We start from the raw sequence: 6,487 nt of genomic DNA, 5'->3' as shown, positions 1-6,487 counted from the left end.
AAAGGGGTCAAGGATAACTGGTAGAGAAACAGTGTCCTGGCTGGCTGCATAATTTACCGATACTGGGGCAAGGGAAGGAGTCTGTTGCTCAGGCCTGGGAGAGACCCTTTGTCACCTTTGGGGAAGGTTATGGAGCTTCCACATATTTTGTGCCACAGAAGAAGCCAGGTAAACAGGTAATCACCTGCCTCAGGCACTTTGTGATATCTACTGGGATAGGGAAGACATTCTGTCATCAGAATTTACTGCAGGAAAAAAATCAACAAAAAAAAATCACCTGTTCTGATTAATTCTGATAGATCTTATTTGTCTATGACAGCCCCTTTCTCTAACGCCATACTGCTCAGCAGCCTGTACAGAGCTGCCCTTTTTTTATGTTTCATGCTCAAGAGCCCCTGCTTGCACTTCTGCAGCTTGGTAGCACCTGCTCGTATAAGGGGTTATGGTATATTCAGTGACAGAAAGCAGAAGTGAGTGGGAGCAAGGCTCACAGTGGAAGAGGCTCATACTACTTTTTATCTGCCATAGATATTTACATCGATGGCAAGTGGGTGGTAAATAGGTGGTAAATATTCCTCTTATGCCAGTCTCCAGCCATGGGTGCAACCAACGGACAAATGAAAGGTGAAAGGCACTGGAGAGTGAGAACCTCCACATCCCAGGACATCAGCACTGATATGCCTTTATGCAACCCTGCTCTCTGGGATCAAGCCCCACCCTCCTTCCCTTTCTTATGTCCACAAGGAGATAAATTTGTCACAAGTATTTGTGATAGCCTTTCAAAAGCAGGGTCTTCCTGGCTGAGCATTATAGACCCTTTTTTTTGTGCTAGCTTGATAGTGGACATTAATAACATGAACAGCCACCTGCGAACTAAAACGGAAAGGTGACAGTACATGGTTTGGATTGCTGACAGAGTCCCGTCCTCCCAGCCCACATCATGGGTGTGTGCAAGGAATTTCTGATGCATACTTATGTGAACAACTAGTATGCAGCCGTGCAGTTTCCAATAAATGGCCCTTCAGGCTTCAGAGCCGCTGCCGTACAAAAGTCTATTGTTCATATGCAGGATTCGCCTCCCTACCCTTTCTTTATAAAAGCACAGATCACAACAGTGGCATGTTTATCTTAGCAGGGTGTTAAGTCCTACCAACTGAGTCACAGCCGCTGGTTTAGGATTAGAAAAGGGTTTACCCCAGCTATTCTGAAACACCCAAAATGCAGGGCAAGGCACATGTACAATGTCAGTGCTCAGGCAACAGTTTTAAGAAGCTAAAATGTGAATAGGCTGAGTTTGAACCAGATAAAAATATCTTTATATAAGAGAATGAATGCAAGACAACTCCAGTGGAGAAACAAGGGGCTGTTCACGGGCAGCTGTCAGCCTGGAGAGGCTGATCTCCTTAGCTGTCCTCTGCAGAGAAGTCAGCTGCTACACAGGGCAGGGCCTTACCTTCAGAATGCTTGAATCTCTCTCTAGGCTAGAATTAGTATCGGTGAACACCCTCCTAGATATGTTCATGCACTGAAAGCTCCAGCCCAGAGAGATGAATATCTCAGGAGGTGAGTAACATCAATAAGAAGTCCAACGCTTAAAGGAACTGTTTCTCTGGCTCATAAAAATTTATCAGTGCGTCTGGACTGGCATCACACCATCCTATCCTAATATGAGTCCTGCCTTTACTATAGAGACAGTACTGGCTATTTGGACAGCTGGACTCAGCAGAGCAGACAAATGCCCTGCAGGGAAAGTCTCCCTCATGATCCTACTGATAGAAAAATCGCAGCTGCATTCAAGTCTATGGCCTGCATCCTCTCAGCTCTTTTTCTGTTTGGCCCCTGCTTCTACCATGAGCTGGTTCCCAGCCCAGAAAACAAGGCGTCTCTCCTCTTCTTCCTTGAGGGACAGGTAGTGGAGCTGGAAAAGGGCCTCATAAGATATTAAGAGCAGTGTTGAGGGAGGAGGGAGAGGGACCTTACAGCCAGTGAGGCCAAAAGTAGTGTAATGACCTGTGAGATGGGAACACAACCAGCATTTTTGAGGTGACTCCCTTAAGAAGCAAAAAGCCTGTTGGCACTCAGGGGATGGGGTAAGGAGGGAGAAGCAGAGAGGTGAAGGCAGGGTAACGGCTAGGGAACAGCAAAGCAGTAAGGAAGGACAGCATACATCAAGGACATAAAGGGAGATTGAGATAGACAGTTTGGTGCCTCCAGAGAAAGACAGAGGACATCAGCAGGTAGGATTCAGACAGAAGTAGCATACTGATGTCTATGCAGCCATGCATGTAGAGGGGTCTTGGGAGAATGGATGAAAGGACAATATCTGTGGATGCATTGTATTGTGGAAAGGAGGAGCATTTGAAAGGAGAGAAAGAAAATACAGGAAATTTGGAAATGAGAGCTGATGTGCTGGAGGGGGAGATGTTTAGACATTCAGAGGCTCACAGGAGCAACTCACACTGCTGGAGCCTTTGGCACAATAAAAATTATTTTCCTCCAACTTTGTGGGCAAGGTGAGTTCACCGACTGGCAACTCCCTTCCAATCCCCTTCCCAGGAGAAAACAGCTTTTACTGCTTGATGTGTTCAGCTCAGTGTTATGAATCTCACATCCGATTTGTGACCCTCTCTCAACATGTAACAGCCTGTATTTTCTAAGGCCCCATCGGGAATGGCTGGGCTTTGCAAGGTACGTGTGTCACATTTAGCCATTCCTGCTGCAACTCCAAAATTAGCAGGGCACCAATGCAGGTGAAGGAGAAAGAGAAGAACAGAGCATTGTGGCCAGGCTTTCACAGCAAGAAAGGAAATGCTGTGTAGGCAGCCTGGGCCAAGCAGCCTTGAATTTTAATAAGCCCCTTTTCTCCTCAAGTAGCTACTAAAAATGGAGAACTCAGACATTGGTCTGGCAGGTGGGAACACCGCAGGTACGTCAGGACAGGGTAAGTTCCTGGGAGAACAGGACTTTGGGAAAAAAGAGTGGCTACAGTGGAGTTAGACATGCCTGAGCATCTCCTAGGAGTCAGCCATGCTTTCCTACGCCATATGCAAACTGTGAAAGATTTTTCAAATCTAGATCACTTTCTGTTGCCCATTGCATTAGCCTTATATTTTACAGATACCCCGCTTTATATTTATTTTCTCATTCACACTGCTACAGCCCATGGAGAGCGTCTTCTGTGTGACAGTCCCAGAAGATGAGCATTTGGGGTGGTGGCAGCATCATCAAAGGAGTGTCCTGACTACGCCACGGTAGTCTCTGAAAAGACAATTCGGGGCTCGTGTGTCTAACAGGATGAATTAAATAGCAGCAGTATGGGTTCAAGCAGCTCAGAGTGTGAGCCAGGATTTTGTGAGTGTGAGTTCTGTAGTTTACCAAGAAGGGCCATGCAATCTGCTGGCTTTGCCACAGTTAAGAGCTCCAGCACAAGGCAGTATCCTAAGGGTTTTCTCATACTGCTAGAGCTCAGGAGAACAGGCTCTCTCCTGATGTTCCCCTCTAGTACATCTGCAACTCCTTCACCATGGAAAAAGGGCAGGAATCAGCTTCATTTCTCTAAGTGGGAATACATAGACTGTCTCTGCTCTCCCCTCTCCCTGTCCCTGAGTTTGGAGGCACCCATGGGCAAGCACTTGTCCTCTGCAACTCCTGCTCAGCGTCAGCTCCTCAGACACCAGTCCCAGTCAGGGCCAGCTCTGACAACGGCTCTTGCAACACTTGCCTCTTGCCCATATTATGTGGGTGGTGAAACCATTGGCCAGCTGGCATATAAAAATACTCATCCTTTCTACAGATAGACACAAGGGATACTGTGTATCACCAAGGAATTAATCAATTAAAAGCCTCCTAAAACAGAAAATCCTATGGTGAGTATTCTGGGTGTTGTGCTTTTGTTTTGTTTTGTTTTTTGGTGGTGGTGTTAAAATAACCGCCTAAACAATATATTTAACCAGCAAAGAGTAAATAAGGAAATTATAATTATGAAGCACAAAAATCCCCAAAGATTAGCCTCTGGTGCTATAATCTTTTAAGCAAAGGCTGCCCTCATTTACACTGAGAAAATAAACACAGGAAAATAAGCGCGACCGGCTGTGGGATGGAGTCATGAATTTAACCAGCCTCTTCTACCTCCCATTTTTGTGATAGTGCTCTGCAGGGCATTTCAGCTTGGTGGCTGCAGCCTCCTATGCGAAAACTAAGCCCAAAATGCAGTGCAGAGCTCCTGAGGCTCGCTTAATCTTAGTTAGACTGGCAGGAAGAATGAAAGAGGTGTCAAGGGTGATGCACAGCAGGCCTGCCGGAGCCGCCCGCTGCCTGGTACCAAAGGAAGAGATCCTCGGCCTTATCAGATCTCCTTGGTAAAGACTCCACACATTCCTAAGGAGGGGCTCAGGACCAGGCAGCTGGATAACAGAAAGCTCTGGGCAAGGGATGTGGAACAGGCCAAAACGCTTTTGATCAGTCAAAAGGAGAGAAAAAAACCCACCTCCACAACCCCTTCCTCCCCCCCATCCCCTGTATGCTCTCCAACATTTGCTGCTAAGCGGACGTGACTGAGCTAGGAGTTAAGAATTCCTCCAGAGCAGAAGTGCTGATCGGACAACCTATCCGACACTGCATTTTAAAAATAGCGTCCAGTTAATGCTAATTTTTTTAAAGCTGTGTTGTTCTTACTGCTAATGTCAAGGAAGAGCACTAAAATAAAGGCTTCTAGAACTGAGTGCACTTTGCACTATCCTTGGTTCTTGCCTCTGCCCAAACAGGTGATCGTTACACTTTTGTTTAGGGCAAGCATTAACCTCACATTTTCTCATTCATTTTTTCAGTGCTTTTCAACCTATGACCTCAAACCCCTTGAATTTTGCAAACTATTTCTAAGGGGTCCCTACCAGGAACAAGCCTGTTATCACCAAGTGTAAATTTCTTATGCAGGGATCTGCACTGGAAAATTGCAAGGATCCATAAATCTAAAAAGATTGGAAATCACTAGGCCAAAGTAGCACCAGGTTGGTTTATAAGCCTTGTAGAGGATTACAAACACTCTAAAACAAGAGTAGCATTGTGATCTAATTGAAAGTGTTTGCATGCTGAGCATAGTAGTCTGGAAAATAAAAAGCCAGTATTTCACTATCTAGACTTGCAATATAGAAGTACCATTAACAATGGAGAATTAAAAGATTATGTTTTCTGCATTATTTCATTCAAGAAGATTATAAGACAAAAGAAGAAAATGAAAAGGCACATACTGGAATTTTCTCCAAAGTAGAAACTAGCTGTGACCTCTTTAATGTATTAAATGAATTAATGCATTAAATCTTCCTCCCCTCACCCTCGAAAGTCCCTGTGGGAAGCAAAATTGTGCCATCTAGTGGGATTTAGACCAAGTCTTAGCTATGCATTCCCACTAGGCCCTACAGACCACCTCCACTTGAATATGTTATCTTCAAGGCATGGACTCTTTTGGATTCTACTTTGCTCCCAAGTTTAAATCCCTCCTCTGATACAGCTGTAGGAAGGGTCTGTTCGTCCTGCCTGGCTTAGGGGCAGAGAGGACTTTGTGTGCTCAGAAGGGGAATATTCATGTCCTCGTTTAGGCTGGGATGGAGTTGGTTTCCTTGCTAGCAGGTAGTGTAGTGCTATGTTTTGGAGAGTAGTGTTGGTAGTGCACTGGTATGTTTAGTTATTGCTAAGCAGTCAAAGCCTTTTCGGTTCCTCACACAAGTAGGCTAGGGGTGCAACAAGAAGTTGGAAGGGGACACAGCCAGGACAGCTGACCCCAACCGACCAAAGGGATATTCCATACCATATGCCATCATGCTCAGTATATAAAGCTGGGGGAAGAAGAAGGAAAGGGGGGGGACATGTTTGGAGTGATGGTGTTCATCTTCCCAAGTAACTGCTACGTGTGATGGAGCCCTGCTTTCCTGGAGATCACAGAATCACAGAATCACAGAATCACAGAGGTTGGAAGGGACCTTTTAAGATCATCTAGTCCAACCAATGAAAAAAAAAAAAAAAACCAAACCACAACACAAAAAAACAAAAACAAAAACCACCACACACGCAACCCACACACACACCACCCAACACTAATCCATATTCCCAAGCACTATGTCAACTCCTCTCTTGAATACCTCCAGGGATGGTGCCTCAACCACCTCCCTGGGCAGCCCATTCCAATGCCTGACAACCCTTTCAGTAAAGAAATATTTCCTAATATCTAACCTGAACTTCCCCTGGCGTAACTTGAGGCCATTGCCTCTTGTCCTATCATCTGTAACTTGGGAGAAGAGACCAACCCCCGCCTCTCTACAGCCTCCTTTCAGGTACTTGTAGAGAGCAATAAGGTCTCCCCTCAGCCTCCTCTTCCCCAGACTGAACAACCCCAGCTCCCTCAGCCTCTCCTCGTAAGACTTGTGCTCCAGACCCCTCACCAGCTTCGTTGCCCTTCTCTGGACCTGCTCCAGCACCTCAATGTCTTTCCTAA

The sequence above is a fragment of the Numenius arquata genome, chromosome 2, assembly GCF_964106895.1.
Source record: "Numenius arquata chromosome 2, bNumArq3.hap1.1, whole genome shotgun sequence".
NCBI classification, from domain to species: domain Eukaryota; kingdom Metazoa; phylum Chordata; class Aves; order Charadriiformes; family Scolopacidae; genus Numenius; species Numenius arquata.
The sequence above is the reverse complement of the archived record's forward strand: the minus strand, read 5'-3'. Positions refer to the sequence as shown.